The 21,889-nt window shown below is 45.0% G+C and overlaps 1 protein-coding gene across 1 annotated transcript in view; it reads right to left on the reverse strand.

Annotated features, from left to right (window-relative positions):
• The window catches only part of drp2 (dystrophin related protein 2), an 89,455-nt gene extending 68,086 nt beyond the window's left edge, over positions 1–21,369 (reverse strand). The window contains exon 1 of the mRNA XM_084688118.1: positions 21,245–21,369. The gene's annotated coding sequence lies outside the window, so the exon portion shown is untranslated. The remainder of the gene's footprint in view (positions 1–21,244) is intronic.
• Positions 21,370–21,889: the final 520 nt, after the last annotated feature.

Consider the following 21,889-nt stretch of genomic DNA (forward strand, 5'->3'; position numbering starts at 1 on the left):
CTGAGGCTGTTGCCCATCAGCGCCACGATTCATCTCTAAAATCCTTTTTTCCCCCAGTTGTGAAACACAGCCACAAAACTTTATCGCTCTTCATGAATAACTATGATGACACCCTGTGTTATTGCACCTTGAGATATTCCATCTTTGATTCCAGAGCCCATAAACATGACCATTAAATCAGCTTTTAACTACATTAAAAGTGCCTCCATGACACCGCAAGACTGAATACGGTTTCAACAGAGCATCAGAATTTATTTAAATTTCCAACCACGTGCCTGCAATTTGGTTAACCATTTGTAGTTTTATTTTTTGTATTATCTCAATGCATCCATTCTACAAGAATTACAGAACAGATGTGTTTTGCTCTGAACAAGTTTGTGAGCTGGGATCGAGGGACACAACTATTAAATTATCTGTATTGATCCATCTGTTGTTTGCTGCAGAATACAGGACTGAATGCATTTTCCTCACGCACAGTTCACCATCTTCAGCTTCCCATACTCCATTTTGGTCTGAAACTTACATAACCAACAGACCAAACTGACCAGAGCAGAGCCCGGTCCAAGGCCAACTGAACTCTTATTTCAAATTTGATAAAGCCTTAAGAGGTAAGATTACTGCCCACACTGGCTGTCCAAAGAATCACCACAGATATCTGCACAGCAGAACTCCCGACAGACCGCTGATATGTCACAATAAGAAATACAGCTCATCAATATTATTTACACTGTACTGTAAAGCCATGAGATGGAATTGCATTTTTTATGGCTTCCCTGTGAGACTGCAGTATCTCCATCAGTGAGAGAGCTCCTTCTCTCAGCCTAGAAGCTTGGTCTGGTGTGAGGGGACCTGTGCACTTCTCTGATAAAGGGCCGACTCATTATTTTTGGGGTCCGGTCATCCCAAAGTCAGATGATCATATTGGAATGATTGGAGAGTGTAGATCCTCTTATCTGGACCCAGAAGCACCCTCTGTACTGTTCCTCATTGCCTCTCTGGTCATGCGGATGGTTGCCTGGATGGTTGCCTGGATAGCAGGGTATTTAGGAAGAGATCAATCGCCATTAGTGGTGGATGCGGGAATCTCTAGATGCCGATACATAACAAAGGCTAGGCTAATGCACTACTGGTGCACACCTGCAATTTCAACCTTGACCTCTCTGATCAGGCGGGGCAGATAGTCTGTCTGTACTCTGACTGTAGTCTCATCCAGGGAGGGCTGTAGCACATAATGATGGGGAGTCTGGTCAAAGAGATTGCAGTTTTTTATTTTCCATGGAGGAAACCTACTGTTAGAATAACAGAAAGATATCTTACTAATAAACCAATGATAACACTGGATGATTTAAAATGTAATTTTTAATTACTTGCTTTTATTATTAATGATTTAACATTTCTTCTTCTTCAATTAAATGAATAAACACCTTAAATTGTGTCCATCTGCTTGGAATAGCATGCTTTTTATGAGATTTACTTTCAATTATATTCACTTTATTGCAGTGACAGGTTTAACCATGCTGGTGACATTAGGCTGAAAATAGCCATGCCTACCATGGGCAACATTTTTCTTCGTTCTTCCGCGAGCAAACGCAATGAAAAATGCTCCTGCCAGCTCCACATCTGTCTCCTCCTCTCAACAGCATCCCTTCAAAGGCGGCACATTACTCTGAAAGACTGCATCTTAATATACATCACACACATAGAGGCTTTATTACTGTATCACATTCACAATCCCTTCCTTTCTTCCGTTTCCTTTCATCAGTCTTTCATCCAATCAAGACTGTCAAGTTGAATTTGAATGGAGCTCGGCATTATCAGGGAGCCCCCCCACAGTCAGGCTGCCCACACAGACTTCAGACTCAGGACACTGCCTTGTCCTTGCACTGACATACAGCACTGTGCTCGCTGTCACTAAAACCCTGATGTTATCTAATTCCCCCCCATCACCCCATTATTCACTCCCCATCACCCCTCACCACCCCTCACCATTCCTCACCACCCCTCACCATTCCTCACCACCCCTCACCACTCCTCACCACCCCTCACCACTCCCCACCACCCCTCACTACCCCCCACCACCCCTCACCACTCCTCACCACCCCTCACCACCCCTCACCACCCCTCACCACCCCTCACCACCCCTCACCACTCCTCACCACCCCTCACCACTCCTCACCACCCCTCACCACTCCTCACCACCCCTCACCACTCCTCACCACTCCCCACCACCCCTCACTACCCCTCACCACTCCCCATCACCCCCACCACTCCTTCAAATGATGAGGGTTATCCACCTCGTCTCTACCGTCTACCACCCTGGGTGTTTTTCCAGGGAGCTTTTAGAGCTCCAGCTTTACATTGAGGTCCTTGAGGTGCCAAGGCTCAGCACCGGCCAGGAAGCAGGCGCTGCAGGCAAAGTGTGGGACTGAATTATGTTGACAGAAACATTGCTGCCTCACAGATGCAGCCAGTTCATTCACCCCCCCCCCCCCAATTTCCCAGTGACATTTCAGAATAAATGATATTTAGGGAGGGGGGATGGAAGGAATTTCATTTGAGCAATGAAATTACCCAAGGTTAAAGAAAGAAAAACAAATGCAATCAGGTCATTGATTTTTTTGACAAAAAACCTCAGAGCGGTGATCCATTGGAGGCAATAAAGGAAGTCTATAAATAAAGAAGCTTATATAGCTTGGTGCAGCCTTCACATCTGCCTCTGTCCACTCACACAGCAACAGATATCCTGCCCCTTTATATGGCCATGGCTACCATTCATTAGGTAATGTCTTACTACTAGGGGGGAAAACTGTGCTATAACAGAATAAATATACATTTTTTTATAGGAGAATGGTATTTTGATTCATTGTTTTCCATTGAATATACAGTTTTCTAGTAGAATACTTGTCATAGAAAAGAAAGTTATGTTTTTCCACATGAATTCCATCAGCAAAAGTTTTGGTGACTCAGGTATTTCTGTATTTATTTTCTTTCAAAGCTTAAGTCATCATTCTGTCCCCAAGTGAACAGGCTTGGCACAGCAGTCCTCAGCTGTCACCAGCTGAGAAAAAAGCTCTGGCCCAGAGAATAAAGTCACAGTCAGTATCTCAAACTATGACAATTATACCTGTCCTGAAGCCTGTGCTCCAGCACCTACAGACAGCAATGTTACGTTTGGCAATGGTACAATTTGAATGTTTAAACCTCAGTTTTATTTTCTCCTTGAAGTTACTTGTCATTAGCTAACATAGGTGGTTGTAAAACACAGGGCAAGTTTCTAGGTATTTCTGTTGTTGCAACTTCTTGTTTTCTATTCCGAAAATCCCATCATCATTAATGGAAGGCAAGGAAAAAAAGGTGCATTTTACACAGGGCGAGATGTTTCCAAAGACACAGGAGGTTTTTCCATTACTAGAGTCTGACTTCAAAGTTGGCTTATATCAGCAGGAAGAGAAATAAAGAGAGTATGAAAAAGCCCTTCCAGTGCCGAGAGCCTGCAAGATCCCCATCAACAGACCCCCTTCATTTAAATAAGAAATACAAGCAAGCAGAGTCAAAATGGTTGAAATTTGACGCCCCTGAGCCAGACATCTTGAAAAGAATAGACTCCTTCCGCTGCCAATTCCATAAAGCCTGCACAGCAAATTTCACACAACCATTTTGCGCTCTGCTGATAAAACACTTTGAAAGCCCAATGACACAGACAATGCTTTCAAATGGGAGAGAGCGACGTTTCCTTTCTCCCAGTCCTTTTTCATCAGTGTCCCAAATAACAAACTAAGGAAACTGAGGACTGGAAATGGGGGAAAAAGACATTCGAACACAAGAAAAAGAACCCCCAACCACACCCGTTTCAAAACAGGACGGAGAAAATTGTTTGTCTAAAAATGAAGCCACAACAGAAAACTGTGTTTATTAAAATATCCAACAGCTGATAGCACTCAGACTGCAAAATGAATAATACATTCTGGATGCACAATTTCAAGAGCTGGTTGTGATAAGGCTTATTATGCCTAGCGAGACAGGCCCCTTTGACAATGCCACCACTAGAACCCAGCACCTGTCCACCCTGCTATCAGACACTCCCTCGTCACAATGTTCCCAGCTAATCTCATTTGCATGTGATACTCCAGCTCTTTATTGACGAATAAAAGGTCACGACTGGTGAGGAGCGCTTGCTTTTAAAGCTTAATGTGAGGGAAAATGAGATAGATTGTGGTGTCAGAATCCTGTAAATCATGTCTTTTCCTCGCCTCATTGCCTTTTACTCATCTCAGGAGGAAACGCGTCTCTTAATGAAGACTTCACATCTGGATTTTGCTGGAAAGAGCCATTATTCACCTCTTGGCATCATCATCTGAACCAGTGGAGCAGGCCAACCAGAGCTGGACCTCATCTCCCCACAGCCCTTCTGGAGAGCCTTAGGAGAGGACGTTCAATTAAAGACCACTTACAGGAGTCCTCTCCCTCCCCTCCGCTCCCTGCTCCTCAGAGCAGCGCGCCGCTCCATCTCACCAGCCTGCTGCCTGTGTGCCACAAGCTGACTACAGTCTGGAGGCTGGGGCGGAGAGAAGCTCAACTCCTCAACACCAGCTCTGTCCTCGCAGGCCTCCCACTGTTGGCTCATCCAATCCTCTTTGCACTGTCACAGCTGACGATGTCATGCCTTATTAGCAGACTATGAGCAGGCACGCAACCGTGGCCCTGTGTGGATACAAACCCCTAGATGAGGATGCCATCGTTGTTTCCTCTCCATTCCCACACAAAGGGGTGGGTGAGGAAAAGTACCTCACGTGGCTGCTGCAGGTCACTGTCTGCACATGCAGCTCCAGACTTTGGGTTTCGTTTCTGGAAGGGTCTGTGTTTGGGGCTGGGCGTTTACACAGTCCCCCCCGTGGTACAACATCATGCCACATCTATTTCCTCACAGCGGTTGGCTCCATCAAGCCCCTTTAATCCATCTGACGCTTCTCCCCCTTGCCCAGTCCTTTTCACAAGTTCAAACCAGCGCATTTCCCATTAGCCTGAGGCTGAGGCTGCCCTTCTCTGGACCTGAACTGACATTCAGACGCTATTTAGAGCCATTAGGCCATCAAGGTTAGCACTTAGCTTACATTTTCACAGCTCCAGGCTGCAATGTTTTTTTTTCATCCTTGTTTTTGTTGCAGCTGCGGCAGCACACTGTACACAGGGTCTTCAGTTGCTCATTAGCTGGGGTTTTGGGTGCTCTAACTTGAGCTGAAAGAACAGAGGAGAATGGTGGAGAGTTCAAGGCAACATGTTAGTCATTGAGGACAGAGCTGCTTTTAACAAAGAACTGGCAGGCGCCATAGGCTACATCTTTCAAAAGCCAGTAGGGTCCACCATGTTTCTGGTGAGAGTGATGAGAAAAGGAGACTAGGGATGTCAGTAGTTTGATACTTTTTTATAGGAATGATATAGTGGCGTCTTGAATGACAAACAATGACACGCTCTCAAGAAGCAGTCTGTAGTTCTCTTGGTGGTACTTGACAGACCAGTAAAGGCTCATAAATGCCTTGATGGAGTTGAGGTGAAGGAGGTCAAGAGAGACTGGTTGGTGCCGATACTGCCTCGAGAGAAAAGAGAAAATGCCAAAGGTGATGTGAGACTGAATCTATACGTATCACATAAAACACCAGAACCTCTACTAGTAATCAGAACAGAAGAGTCATTTACAGGAGATTATATATGAGAGAAAATACATTACTGAGGGGTGAAGACAGTCACAGAGACAGCTAGCAGGGTTACAAATTGAAAATACTAACAGAGTACAGTGCAGGTTTGAGGTGTCACGTTTCAAATGGGATCAGGAGAAGGGGTTAAGAGATGCAGCACTTACACTCAATAACTCAATGGCACAATCTTGAACAGCAGCTTTGAGTCTATGCAACGTTCTAAATGGATAGGTGTTTTTTGGAGCTAATCCTTCAGTCTACAGTGCTGTCAATCAATCCCTCACGGAGAAGAGAGAAGAGGGACATTATCCAATAAGAACACGTTTTCATTCCATGAGCAATTACACCAAGATCTAGACACTTTACTAGCCAAACAAGAAAGGATCTTTCCTATTATCTATTTCTGATCAAACATCTGCAGTTCAGATGAAAACTCAGAAACACTAATGATTCCTGTTTGGATTCACGGCGGACAAACTAGTCAATGATGAAAGGAAAATGATTTATTCTGATGTTGAAAGTGATAGGCTTGCAGTGGACATTCCTACATTAGTATGGTTTGAATATAATCTAGTTTAAGCTTCAGACTGCTCCATGTGTTTCTTTGTGTTTTTTTGTTCATACGAGACAATAATGAAATGTAAAAGAAGAATAACTGAAATGAACTCCTGGCAGGAATGATACCGCACAGAGCCTGGGAGTAGAAACACTTTGTCAGTAATTACAGTAAAATAGCATGAGCATAGTTTCAATACAGTTATTTCTAGCGTCTGTGGTTGTCACAATCCCGCTCTCTCTCACTCTCTCTCTCACACATAAACACACACTCCCGCCCTCTCTTTTCATTTTTCTTCAGAAACGTTGGCCCGTAGATCCACAGCCAGGGAACTAAGAGGTCCTAATGTTACTTTTCAAGGAAGTATGGGAGACCTTGTAAAATAACTTCCAATCCCAATTCTAATTCATGGGGAAGAAAATGCATTCATGTTTGATAAGCAGCCATAGCTCAAATCATAGACCCAGAGAAAGCCCGCCAGTATCTCAAGAGACATATCAAAATGATGAGCAGCAAGACAAGGACGGCTAGCCCTGGCTCCCCAGCACCCCTGCTTCTCACTCACATCTCCTCCAAATGTCAGGCGTTTCATGCACTCGCAAAAATTGAGCCGCAAACTCCTATGACCTCAGGCGAAAAATGACAAGAACGCCTTGTCATTTCTGTAAGGCGCAGAGCAAACTCATCTGGCAGTGTGGCAGCATGCAGAAGAAGGGTAACATGGGGAAGAGAACGGGAGGGAGGGAGGGAGGGAGGGAGGGCGGGCGGGAGGGAGGGCGGGCGGGAGGGAGGGAGGGCGGGAGGGAGGGAGGGAGGGAGGGAGGGAGGGAGGGAGGGAGGGAGGGAGGGAGGGAGGGAGGGAGGGAGGGAGGGAGGGAGGGAGGGAGGGAGGGAGGGAGGGAGGGAGGGAGGGAGGGAGGGAGGGAGGGAGGGAGGGAGGGAGGGAGGGAGGGAGGGAGGGAGGGAGGCTTAGCGGGGAAATGGTGTAAGCGAGGGGACATAGAGTTGGTTAGCAAAAGAGAGAAAGAGAGGCATTGGAGGAGGTGGAAGAAAGAAGAGGCAAGCGAGAGGAGCCAGGGCAGAAAGGGGAGAGAGAGGATGGGAGTAAGAACGAGAGAGACACGGGGCGTTCCTTATTCAATTTCACCAACATTTATTCCAAACGTTAATTTCATTGTGCTATCAGGGCAGTTCCTGGGGTGAAAATGAAGGCAGAGCAGGAACAAATTGCTTTCATGTTACAGGGAGCATTCCTCTTGGATTGTACAGACCAGGACACATCTCCCCTAATTAAATTCTCCCTGTTGTATTTAAAACCATAAATGTAATTAGAATATTTAGTTCCATTTAAAACTCATCAGTGTCCCTCTCATCCATGCCAACATTTTATTATATTAGCTTTTGCTGTGTTCTGTTCTGATCCTTGCTGGTCCAGAAGGAGAGTTGCTATAAAGATGACCACTATGACAGACTGAGGCAGGCAGACTACACACTGACACAAACTGCAATACAGACACACACTTTTTAATATGTCTTTACTGTTCCCTCTGCACAGGCACACACACACACGCACGAACACACTCAAACCACACTTCTTTTTATGGCTGTACCATTCCGACTTCATACATATACACACACCACATTTCTCTATAAAGCTCTGCAATTCCCTCTTCCCATACACACACAGACACACCTTTTTTCCTTCAGTCTGTCCTCCCAGTTCTGTCTCCACAGACGCCTCTCTGTCTGTCTGCACAGCTCTCTTTGATTGCATGAACACACAACCTTAAACTTTTCTTGCTATCTGTCTCTACCATTCTCAGTGTGTGCATTCAAACTCCCACGATCGCTTATTGCTACACACGTACATAAACACCCTAGCACCCAGCACTTGTTCTGCACACCTTTCTACGTACTTCCTCGCCTCCATTTTTCCGATTCACCTCTCCCTCTTTCTAGCTATCTCTCTCACATTCTTTCCCTACCTACTTCTGAATCATTCTTTCTCCTTTCCATGTTTTAATTGACCTCACCTCTCTCTTTCTCTGTCTTCTTTCACTCTCTCACTTATTTGCTTCTCTCTTTCTCTCCATCTCTCTCCTCGTTTCTCACTCTTTCTCTTCCTTCCTCTCCAGTTCCACTGTAAATCTGGCCCCCCTGTCCCTTCCTACAGTGGCTGTTCCTCAACACACGGCCTCTTCCCTCTTCCCTCCCCTCTCCCCCCTCTAGGCGGGGCCTGACCTGCCACAGAAAATCAATACAAATCTGATGGCCCCTGTCACAGTCATTAAGCCTCCTTTCCTGCAGGATGTATGGAGTGCATCCTGCCTCTTTACACAAGCCAATTACCTTGAGTCCAGTAAAAGGACTAAACCATTAGGAGACCCTGGCACCTCCTACTGCTCCTCCCCAGCCCCGCCCCTGTTCCACCACCCATCTGCAAACCCCTACACATGTCAACAATGACCAAATACTAAGTAAATATCAACATTTGAACAGACTTATATCCTGTGTACATGGATCATTTAGAAAGGAAGCTAGTGGGAGTGTCTGGCCAAGATATACATTCCAATCAGTAACAGTGACAGTCTACCTTGCCAAGGTCAAACATTAGCTACATGTGGTTTTGCATTATTAAACCTGCATGATTCTGGATACTGTGAAACATAACTCCGGAGCTCTAAGTAGTGAGAATACACTGTAGTCTGAGCACGATCTCCAAAAGCAGCGCTCCATCAAAATTCACAGCATGGCGCTATTAAAATAAAAAGCCACTACCACCATAAAAACATCACCATTATCCCCAGACACCAGTGTTTACAGAGTCGTATTTGCTCATGAGTTAAAAGCCAGGAAGTCAAATGTTTATAACCCAGCTGCAGAGTAGAATCTTCTGGTGGATCTCTGATTAGTAAATGTGCAGTCTATCTAAAGTGAGAGGTCTGGAAAAATGACAAGCCTCTTTCACGCGGTAAGCTTAATTAATGAATAAAAAAATACCATTCAAGAAAACAACAAAGAATTGAATGGTCTCAGAATAGCATCTAATAAAAGGCATATTAGTGAAGCTGTTAGCCACGGTGCAGATAATGAGCATCTCTTTGTGTGGAGAGCTGGTTTTCGCACATAGGTTATAGTTTGATACACCCTTCAAGTTTGTGTGGAAACGTTATTATTTGTGTGTTTTATGTAGGGCACAACAGGAAGTATATAACTGTTTCCATCTCAAGAGACGAGACTACACCTCTAGTCATCCGTCTGTCAAACTCCTGAAGTTTGCGGACGACACCACCCTCATTGGGCTCATCTCTGGTGGAGACAAGTCTGATTATAGGTGGAAAGCGGACAACCTGGTGACCTGGTGCAGCCAACAATCTAGAGCTCAATGCTCTCAAGACAGTGGATATGGTTGTGGACTTCAGGAAGAATACAGCCCCACTCACCCCCATCACCCTGAGTGACTCCCCAGTCAACACTGTGGAGTCCTTCCGCTTCCTGGGCACTATCCTCTCCCAGGACCTCAAGTGGAAACTGAACATCAGCTCCCTCACCAAGAAAGCACAACAGAGGATATACTTCCTGCAGCAGCTGAAGAAATTCAACCTGCCAAAGACAATGATGGTCCACGTCTACACAGCCATCATTGAGTCCATCCTCACCTCCTCCATCACCACCTGGTACGCTGCTGCCACGGCCAAGGACAAGAGCAGGCTGCAGCGTATCATCCGCACTGTGGAGAAGGTGATTGGCTGCAATCTGCCTTCCCTCGAGGACCCTGAGGCGAGCGAAGAAGATTGAGGCGGACTCCTCCCACACTGGACATTCCCTGTTTCAGTCACTCCCCTCCGGCAGAAGGCTGCGGTCCATCAGGACAAAAACCTTACGCCACACAAACAGTTCTTCCCTTCCGCTGTTGGCCTCCTCAACAAGGCCAAGAGTTCACATTGACTACATTACAAACGGTATCTGTACAATTTTTTCTGTAATATTTGTATTTTATATTGTAAATTACAGCAACTTATATTTTATTGTATATTTCATTTTAATTATATTCCACTTAGTATTGCTAGTTGATATACCCTTAATATACTTAGACCACATATTTAAATGTATGATTCCTATATGTTTATTGTATGCACCTTCCTGCCAAAGCAAATTTGTTGTCTGTGCAAACCTTCATGGAGAATAAATCCCTTTCTGATTCAGATTATTTGTGGAAGTTGCTCAGTCTGAACGTGTGTGTGTACGTTTGTGCTTGTGTATGTGTGCACAAGTTCCTGTGTGAAAGTCTTGACATTACGAAGTTAACATTTAGACTCTCTAACCCAAACCCTAACTAAGGCTGAACCTCACAGGGGGAGAAGAGGACATCTTCCACCACAGTCCTATCTTAATGCTGTTATCCAGTCAAAACAGCCCATAAAATGTACATTCTATACTCACCATGTTGGTCCGCTGACTAAAGGCCAAGAGCTCATATCTTTACCTTCAGGAGGTCTTTTTACCCAATAGTGCACTCTCTCCTTCTTCATCCATACCTTGCCCTCCCCCTGCGTAACACTTAACGTGAACAGGCTGCACACCAAGGACAGCACAGAGCTCTCTGCTGGCGGGCTGGGTCTGAACAGCTCAAACGCTCTCTCTTTCATCCCACACACGCTCAATGTGTTGTCATGAGAGGGGCCCCTTCCATATCATGCCGTTTGTGAGTCCACACTGTGATCGTCTGCAAAATGATTCCTGCAGTGTTTCTGACTGAAGGCGAACACAATGACACACACTCACCGCTGCTGGCCAACAAGGCAGTACCAGCGCCACGCACACACAGGCCAGTTCAGGACAGTTCATACCGTCCCACTCTCCATTAACAGTTCATAGGAAACTTAATTCTCTCATTGTCCTCTGGATGGAATATTTCCTGATGCTGTTCAGCAAGCGTCAGAGGAAGGGCAGATGCTGGGAGTCACACTGCAAGCTAGGTTAAGTTTACACACCAAGGCACTCTCAGATGAGCAAGCATAGAAAGAGGTGATCTTGTGTGTGTGGGTAGAACTACTATACACAACAAAGAATGTTTGTGAGTGTAAATATACAAGTGTGTGTGTGTGTGTGTTAAGGAAATGTCCAGCAGAGCAGGTTATGGTGTGATGTCAGGTCTAATTAGTCAGTTAGGCCTGAGGCTCCTTAGTCACAGGCCAGCAGAAGGGGGAGGATGGAGGAGGAAGGAGAGGTGGCAGAAGAGGAGGAGGAGGGAGAAGAGGAGGAGGAAGAGGTGTGAGAAGAGGAGGAAGAGGTGGGAGAAGAGGAGGAGGAGGAGGTGGGAGAGGAGGAGGAGGCGGAGGAGGAGGATGAGGTGGTAGAAGAGGAGGTAGAGGAGGAGGAGGGGAAGGAAGAGGAGATTTAGGGGGGGGAGAAGAGGAGATGCAGGAGGAGGGGGGAGAAGAGGAGATGCAGGAGGAGGGGGAGAAGAGGAGATGCAGGAGGAGGGGGGAGAAGAGGAGATGCAGAAGGAGGGGGAGGAGGAGATGCAGGAGGAGGAGGAGCAAAAGGAGGGGTGGGTGAGGAAGAGGAGGTGCAGGAGGAGGAGGTGGGGGAGGAAGAGGATGTGCAAGAGGAGGAGGAGCACAAGGACAAACTACTTCCCGTCTCATCTCCACCTCTCTCATACTGGAGGCTTAAGTATATCTGTATAAATAAGTATATCTATATAAATAAATACATAAATAAGATGATTTAACCAATTTGAGAAGTGCAACATGCAAACTAAATATGTTAGATAACATAGTCATAAACACGTTTCCAAGGCTGCAGCTCATCTTTCTGTGTATTTCTAAACATCAGGGGATCGGTTATTTAAAAGCTGTTGACTCTGAGATAAAACTCTGCACCTCACCTCAGGGATTGCCTTTGGCCCAGCCGGTGTCAAAGTGAGGCACCATGGCGAACAACACCCCCATAGGACAGATGGATAGACAGACAGGTTGGAAATCAGGACTCACTGAACATCCACCACAGGAAAAGTCATGAGTGGGAGTGAAGTATCTAGGCTCTTGGTAGGATTGACTGGCGACCTCTGACTGGATGAGCTCCGTCCGCAGTTATGTGAATCCTAGACGAGGATGCTAGACTGAAGCATCTGCATCTCACAAGGAGGTATATAGAGAGATAAGTAGAGAGCCAGAGAGAGACGTATAAAGAGAGAGCTTCCGGAGAGAGACAGCTATAGGGAGAGAAAGAGGGAAATGGAAAAAGAGAGAGAGTGCGAGCGAGAGGAGCGAGAGCGAGAGCGAGAGCGAGAGCGAGAGAGAGAGAGAGAGAAAGAGAGAGGAGAAGAGAATGACTCCAGCTCTATCAGCAGTCAGTCCATATCACTGCAACTCGTTTTTACCACCCCTGCTCAGCTCCAGCTCTCATTGTCCTCTCACCTCTCCTGCCCAGCACCAGCAGCCCTCCAGGCTCTCTAGCCGCCCCTATCCCTGCAGCACTCCCAATCCCCCCAGCCCCCCGAGCTCTCTGACCCCCCAGCCCCCCCAGCTCTCTGACCCCCCAGCCCTCTGACCCCCCAGCCCCCCGAGCTCTCTGACCCCCCAGCACTCCAAACCCCCAGCCCTCCGACCCCCCAGCCCCCCCAGCCCTCCGACCCCCCAGCCCCCCCAGCCCTCCGACCCACCAGCCCCCCCAGCCCTCCGACCCCCCAGCCCCCCCAGCCCTCCGACCCACCAGCCCCCCCAGCCCTCCGACCCACCAGCCCCCCCAGCTCTCTGACCCCCCAGCACTCCGACCCACCAGCCCCCCCAGCCCTCCGACCCACCAGCCCCCCCAGCACCCAAGTCTCCATCTCTACCTGGACTGCCTCAGTGTCTGCCATGTTGCAGATAAGCTCTCTTATCACGCTAGAATGAGCTTCATGCAAACACACACAAACCCACTGCTATAATCTAAACACACACAACAACACAGGCACACTAGTAAAAAGCCAGTTAAGAGCACACACACAGCTCCCTTCTTCGATTGTCATATGAGGACCACATTAGTCCCAGTGTGAAATAAGACTTGCCAAATTGTCATGTTCATGATAAAAGCCTTGACGCTAGGAATAAATGCTGCCCATCTGAAATCTAAAGATAGGTTTGATATTAAGGTTACATCTAAGAAGTGATTATGATGTGGAGGACAGAGTAAAAAAAGAAGGCTGGTGTTCAGGAAAACACGTAACTGATTCATTTTTCTTCATGCATCTCTCTCTTCCTCTTCCTCCTCTCTCCCACAGCCTTGTGGTATTGAGCGACGAGGTGAAACCAATAGAAAGCCAGAATCCTATTGTCAGGTGGTGTTATTTGCATAAAGCCTGAGATCTGAGAACCTCTCAGTCTGAGGTCTTCAAAGACCTTTCTCTCTCCATAGGAGATCACAGATGAATCTTTCAACAAAGATCACCTCCAAGGTTTTAATGAGGCATAGTTTGTGTTTATCCTGAAAGACAAAGTGACTTTCAATGCATTCCCAGCCGCTGACAGGTTAAACAAGGTGTTTCATGTTGATGTCTGTCTGTGCAAGTCAATGTAAAAATACAACAGATTGTGTTGCCGGGGGGTAAATCCACTGTAGTTGAGGAGGATATACCCACACAGATAAGCACTCATTTAACATTATCTCACACCTGCTTGTAATTCCTTAATTAAATATGGTAAGCAGAAACAAACCAGACCAAATTGGCAAATTAAGCATGTCCATTTGATTGAAGGCTTGTCTTATGAGTTAGGCCTGCGCATGTAAAGGTTTAACTCCTCAAGCAAATGTTTAAATATTCACCTCAGTGCTTGTTACAGTTTCTGGTTGGTACCAGTTTGTAGTTGGTGACAGTTTGAATAACAATAAGATCTGTAACAACAAAACAAAAATTTCCAAAGCATTTTCAAAATGACATTGTTCTGATCAGTCAAAACACAGTCACAATTCATTGAAATCTGTTGTTTTGAACATAAATCATGAATATTTGGCATGTATTTGAGTATCTATACACTGCAGCATCAATGACTAAAACTGACCTCCAAAAAGATCAACAAGATTGCTTTTCTTAATAACCCAGTAGTCCTATGGTGGTTAACTGTAAATAAGGCTTTATGATGTGTGATGATGAAATCCTCCTGGAAAGATCACATGTTGGTTTCCACAAAACGTATTCATTGACATGCTTGGTCTATGACAGGATGCAAAACTAGTTGGGGAAAAAGGCCCTTTAGTTCAAGTTCAAGTCTTTTATTGTCAGATGCACAGAACAACACAGGGTCAGACTGGGCACTGAAATTCTTTGTACAAGACAACGCGAAGCAACCTGGCATAACATGATATATAAGTACTCAGAACATAGGTTACACCTATGATAAGCTAAAATGAAATATAATAAACCTCCTAATATACAAATTCATATACAATACGGTATATACTAAACCTCTAATACACATATTAACCCTTACACTGCCTTCGGGTCACAATGACCCGAAGGTTCACAACGACCCATCGTTGTGTTGCGACAACTTTACCCAATACAAAAACAAATAAAAAACATTTTCTTTTAACCTTCGCGCTGTGGGGGGGTCTGAGACAGCCCGACGGTTAAAAGAAAATGCTTCACTTAATTTTTGTATGAGGTAAAGTTGTCGCAACACGACAGTGGGGTCACAATGACCCGAAGATAACACAAGGGTTAACCTATACTAACCTAATAACCTATACCAACCTAAGACAAGGTTTTGCAAGGATGTGAGTTGGCACTGTGGTCTTCTGCTAAGTTCATATTCATTGGTTTTAACATGACTCACTGCCTCTTTACTGAGAGAGAGCACTCGGAGGAGATGCGCTCTAAAAATAAAGACCAGGCACGATTAGCATTTCCTCACATGCATTACATGGCTCCCTGCTAGCACTGAGGCTGCAGAGAAGCCAAGGCAAGGAACCTCACAGAACTAGGCACATTGTTTCAAATGACCCCTCGAGTGTTAAGAGGAGTGGTCACTGCATCATCTCGTCAGGTTTTAAGTGCGTGAAAGTTATGACAGATAAAAAAAGATTCACTCCGGGGTTATCAAAAGATGATTTTGTTGAAAAGCCCAAGACCTAGCGTCCGCTTGATGACACTTAAAGGTCAAAGTGACTGGGTGGATGGGAAAGGTCAGGCCATTGCAATAATCTGCCATGTGAATCCTGAGGATCTGGCCCAGCACACACACAGCTCCCAGGCTTCACATGGAGGCCCAAAGTAAAGCAGCTGGCAGAAGCACAGTGAAGGTCAGAGACCTATTGCCCTGCTAGTAAACCGAGGACTTTCCAACAAGAATGCAATCTGCCAGGACAGAATGTTACACATCTTAGCACATCTCGATGGAGCTTGGATTTGCCTGCATACAGATAAGTATGAACTCTCTGTTAACAGTTTCCATAGGAACGATATCTAGCACATCCACTAGATTGATTAGGAGCAAGTTAGATGGCTTGGTAAGGCTGACATTAGCAGCAACTTTAGAATACAAAACTACACAATGCATAAAATAAAACAGGCCAGTTTGTTTTCAAAATGTGCATTATCCGCGCTCCATTAAACTTCATCACTACAGGTAGGCCACTACAATTTTTCAGTAATTGGAATAAATAAAATATATTCGGTTTTGCCTCAGGCCCTGTGCCAAGGCTTACATTATCAAATGGTCTCGATCTGGTTTAAAAAAACAACCCCTTGTAAAAGGATAAGCAAGGGAGATATTTGCTTGTAAATTATCTGATTTTACAGTAAGGTATAGCACAGAAAGCTAAGCAACTTGGTTTGGCTCATAGCTACAAGAATTGAATTCTAAATTAAAGAATTCTCACATAAAATCAACAAGTCCTCTACAAGGACTCCTACCAAGGGCAACACAGAGCATGGCCTCTTGTGAACACACACACACACTCACATGGACACACACAAGTGTATTTTCTTCCTGTGAGAGTAGCTACCTCCCTCTCTGATAATAGGGCATCATGATTTAAATAAATGCCATCTTCTTTCCCCCAGACAAACCACGTAACGACATATGCCACTAATAGAGCAAGCGTTCCCATGCAGCACCAAATAAAAGCAGACAGAAATAATTACAGCCCGCCGGAGTGACCTTTTCTGTTTGATAAATCATGAAGCCGCGGAGACCGCCATGAGGCCCGTGCATGTGGAATGCTGTCTTTGACAAACGATCTCTTCCGAGGATCTGTATCGACCCAGTCACCGAGCAACAAACACACGTACAGGAAAAAACACACGGACACACACCCAAAATACAGCAAACAGAATTCAGTTTGAAAACTTTTATCCCCACTCACAGTTGGACACGATCCTCTCTTTGGGGAAGTCAAATGCATCATTCAGCAAAGAAGGAGAGATCCCTCGACACTCAATTAGGCAGTGGCTCCCTCTTACTCGGTGGAGAAGCTTGTCTCCGTTGTGGCCCATGTTTGGGGTCAGATGAGTACCTTTCATCCGCTCACCAGGAGGGCGTCAAAGCGGGAGCATTTCAACTTCCACATCTTCAAGACTTTCATTCTTTCTTCATCATCACCATCCTTTGAATGGTGAGGATCAATTGGAAACCAATTTCACTGAGCAAATGAAAGGCTTAAATGTCACGGGAATCTGGCACATTTATCCCCTGAATAACCAATGTTCCAACAATACAACTTCACTTCTCACTGAACTCACTTTTCCTTCCAAATCCTGGCCTATACAAAAAGACTTGGACAATGTCTGTGAAATTGATATGTTCCTTTTGAAATCTTGAAGATTGTTATCACATGAACATATTTTGAGACATCTTCAACCATGCAGATTGGGAGAGCATTACATATCATTTTGCTGGAGAAAGGAAGATTAAGCTGCTTTCAAATTCTGACAAAGTTGTTCCTTTGAAGGCATGATGGAAATCATCTCTCACAGCTCTTGCTCTCCCTCAACACACACAGACACACACACATACACACACACAATCAAATGCAAGCACCCACGCTTTACCCGCAAAGAGTGATTTCAAAATGTTGATGAGTTCGTCACCTTGTTTATGAAAAAATAATGGAATTCAAATTGCCATAAACAGTCTATCATGTATCTAAACTGAAATGAATGCCAAGGACTCAAGGCAATTATCCAAATCAGTCTTTTCCACTTCCTGCTCTAAAACAAGCGTAAACACTAGATGCGGTCCTACACCTCAGTCCCCCACAGAAAGATAAATGATGCATCATGCAACACCATTTCCCCCACATTTGGAGACAATGCATAGTCAGTTGTCCACAGACAGCTTTTCCAGTCAATGCACACCCTCACCACATTACCACAGTAAAGCTCCATGAGAAGTGGACACTCGCCTCCATGCTGTAATGCAGGAGCCTAGCAGTGACATAAGATGACCAGCCACGTTCCATCCCTCCAACTCTTACACAAGCCTATCCATGAAGCAAATCACAACGTGCGACTCCAATTGCCAAAAATTCGCACATGAGCATAAGATGAAAAGTGACCAATGGCACATGACAACAGTGACAGCCACATCTAATCTGACACCAGGAGTAGGACTGGTGCACTCATATGGCAGTCAGCTATAATGTCCAAATCTTTTTTTGTCTAATCCCCGCTAGAATCAGGGGAACAATGGCCCAGAGGTGATTACGGGGTAGGGTATAGAAGAGGTCTGCTGCTGAAACCATTAAGTCCAATTAGCTGACTACAGGTCCTGATGTAGTCTGGGGCTGCACCCTGAATAGACGCACACACAGAAAGAGAGTCCATTTGTACTGCCTGCATTAGTCATAGATCTTGATTTGGTGCACTTCCTGTTTGTCCTGCTAAATGAGTTTGCATTTCAGTCTTTGCTGATTTACAGCTAATTCTAACATTTAACCCTTGTAGCAGAAGCAATGTCATTAGATGTTGACTAACCTGAACTTGCTGATAAAAGCCCCATTTTGTTTTATTTTGCATTAACTTCATAGATGTGCAGTAATTGGGATTTGGCTTGGATTATTTTTTGGAAGCACAATGAAAGAGAAATATTTATCCATGGGGTAAAGGCATGATTCACCCCTTCTGTTTGTTTACAGGGCTGACAAAAGGAGGCAACCAAAGGCACAAGCATCAATAGTCGTCAGGATGACAGGATTAAGAAATACAACATCACCTCCTAGTCTGACGCTCAGCGCACAGAAGCCTGTCAGCCAAGGCAGAATGTATGACCTCTTTTAGAACGTACCTCAGAATTTCTGAGGCAGCCCCCACCTCCTCCACCCCCACCTTCAGTCCCGTTACCAGCTCACTGGGAAACAGAGAAATCACACACCAACAATCACCCCACCATCACCCCACAATCACAAGGCACAAACAGTAAACACCATAACGAGAATGATGCATAGAAAACATACCCACAATGTTGGGACAAATATCAAACCCGGACACATAGACACACTCGCCTGGTTCTCTGCCTTCCCTGATTTCCCGTAAGTATGGAATACCAAAGTGACAAGGCACTCCCCCTGTCCTTCCCAGTCTGGACCACAAAGCCCCAGTGACATGGCTAAGGGAGCCAGGACAACAGCTCCAGGCAGTAAATCACCTGCATAAACGTGTCACCAGAGACAACCGGCAGACGTAAAGCCATTCAATGTTAATAGGAGAGCATCGGTGACCAGATTCTAAATAATAGCCCCCTGAGTCAGTGTGGCCAGGGTTAGCTACCCAAGGTGCCTGGATTTATAGAGTTAGCAAATTGCTTTTCTATCCCCCTCTTTGAGTCTTGTGTGACCTGTGAGAGGATGATGGAGAGGGGCAGAGGGTGATGGGCCTGTTGCTTACTGCTTGACTGAACACACCTGTCTTCTGGCCCCAGAGCGGAGGGAGCAGGCTTCAGGTCTCAGCAGCAGGCTACAGTCTGGGGCTTCAGAGGGGAGAGTCATTGGACAAGGCACAGGAACAATTCTATTCAACTGGGCCAGGGGGCTATTGGTGTGACTGGTGGCTCTTTTATTGGCTGGAGTGATGGTGATGACACAGGACGTGATTTGGCCGTCATCCCTGAGACTCTTGGGGGGTTACTGATACAGATGTGTGTCTGAGATGTGCCAAAAGGGGCGGAGAAAACACGAACGCATCATCAAAATCACGTTCTGACACAGGGTAGCAGAAGTGACATCAATAAAGGTCAAAGCCGATGTCAACTGTGATTAAATCACAATGACTCTTTGACCTGGTGAGTCAATGACATTGAAGTCCTAATTAATATATTATGCCTTTTGAGAGTAACATTGAATTACAGTATATGACTAAATAGTCTGTGAACGCTGTAGTTATTCCGCTGCAGGACTAAGACGTCAGAAAAAGAGTACATTATGCCAAGCAAACAGTTGGTAAATTGTTCATTCTTAACGGTCTGCTAGAGTTTCTAAAGACCACTGTGAGACTTTAATAAGGACTGACATTTTCAGATCACTCTCCTGAATTAAAAAGGGAAAAAAGAGAGAAGCTGCCTCATACAATCTTTGGCACAGCCTGTCTTCTCCCCAATATAAATAATGCAATCCAAAAATACATGTTTAGGATCTATCTCACAGGTCTGTAGAACAAGCCAGGAAAGAAAACAGCTATACCTCCACAACACAGTGCATCTGTGATTAACATTTCACACACTCTTACACCTGTCACAATATATAATAATCCACGCGCACCAAAACCATCCCCATTATCCCATAAGGTAGGAGGTTTGTGTCCTTAAAGGGCATACTGAAGCCATTACAGGAATGAGTCATGGTGCTATAAAATATATTTACCAGGTAATCCATACCCAGCCTGAGGGAGAAGGGAGGAAGGCAAGAGACACGTCAAGGAGCCAGTTGGAACGGAAAGGCAGTGACAAAGAAAGATACTCCTAATCCTTCAAACATGTTTCACATGAAGAGGGAGCCGCTACGTAGATCGGTGCAACACCAGATCTGAAAAAATAGGATACGATGAAGGGAAATACAGAAAACAAGTTGTGTTTGGCTCGTAATCATTCACACAACATATCATGCTGTCCCTTAAAGGCAGGATAGATGTCATACACGGTTCTGTCAATGTTCGGCACCCACTAAACCACTGCTTGGAGCTCTCACACAAGCTTTTAGATGTTCATCACTGACAAGTGAACTGTCAACAGTACCAACTGCAGTTAGAGTATAGAAGATCAAAGAATGCTCCACAATGCAGCTTTGAAGAACCTTGAAGCTCCTTTTTTTATCCTGTCAAAGTGTGGTAAAAACCTTACTAACGGAGACAATGATAATCTTCTCTCGAAAAAATCTACAAACTGTCAACTCATGTTTTTCTATTGCAATCTTCCAGTCTGCTGTCTTTGGACAAACTCTGTCGACGGCATTTCTCAATACAGATGCATCTTCACGAGTAGGCTACAACACGTTTTCAAATGTTTTCATCTTGAATACTGAAATAATTGTACAAATGAAATAACAGGACAAAAATGTATCTTGGTATGCAACAGTTTTAACAGGGTATCCTACACTGTTCCAATACCACACATTCTACCGTCTGAAGAAGTCGGGGGTCCACTACTGTGCCGGTTGCCAAAATCTTCAGTTGCGCACATAGGATCTTTTGCAATGGATGGAAATAAACAATCCTACAAACACGGTGTATAGGCTACTGCATTCCAATATTGTTATCACGATAGACTTGTTCAGACATTTACCAGCTTTTCATTCTCAACACACATATTCATGTTTAGCCCAGCAGCATAACTGACCCGGACAGTGCGCAACATCGTGAATAAGGTATTATTATTATTATAAACAAAGGGATTGAGTGAGACAAGATATCGAATCTTATCTTTAACCCACTTTTCCATTGCTATATGAACGTAAAATAGTTCGTTTTGTGGTTTGGATAGATGACAGCCGTAATTACTAACATTTAAATCAATCTTACCTTCTTCTCAGACAGAAATTTGGCTCAGGTAGCAGCTAACCTCACGGTGCCATGGAAAAGACTTAGTTCAACCGGCTGGATTAGAAGGGAAGAAAGATGGGCAGAGAGAGGAGCGGCTGGTACTATGAACATTTCAAACGGCAGAACAGGACTCAGGTCGGAGTAGCGCTGTAACGAGTCTCGCTCTCATTGACGTTGACATCAGAGAACTGCTTAAGGTGGCGCTCTCTGCAAGTATTCCGTTTCCAACATATTTAAACATTCTTGCATGTCGCACTCTAATGTAGACACATATTGTTGATATTTTTTCAATAGAAACAAATTATATCGTTTCAATGCAATGTCAACTAAGATGAACAAGTCCAAGTCTTAGGCCTACTTAAAACAGGTACCACACGGTGTAAATGGTCATTGCAACAATCCCCCAATGCCCCCAAACTACAGCTAAAGATGCATTATAACTACGACCACAGGGGGAACATTCTGGGACCACTGAAGGTGCAACATCAAGGATGTGTATATAAGTTACTGTTCTCTCTCATTGCACAACATTTCCCCAATCGAGGAAAACATAATAAGTTAAATTGACGGTAGTATTGTCTGAACATGCTACACTGACTGTAAAAGCATGGCTATCATCCCTGT

The sequence above is a fragment of the Hypomesus nipponensis genome, chromosome 1 (genome assembly GCF_054491055.1).
Source record: "Hypomesus nipponensis isolate SF chromosome 1, ASM5449105v1, whole genome shotgun sequence".
Lineage (NCBI taxonomy): Eukaryota > Metazoa > Chordata > Actinopteri > Osmeriformes > Osmeridae > Hypomesus > Hypomesus nipponensis.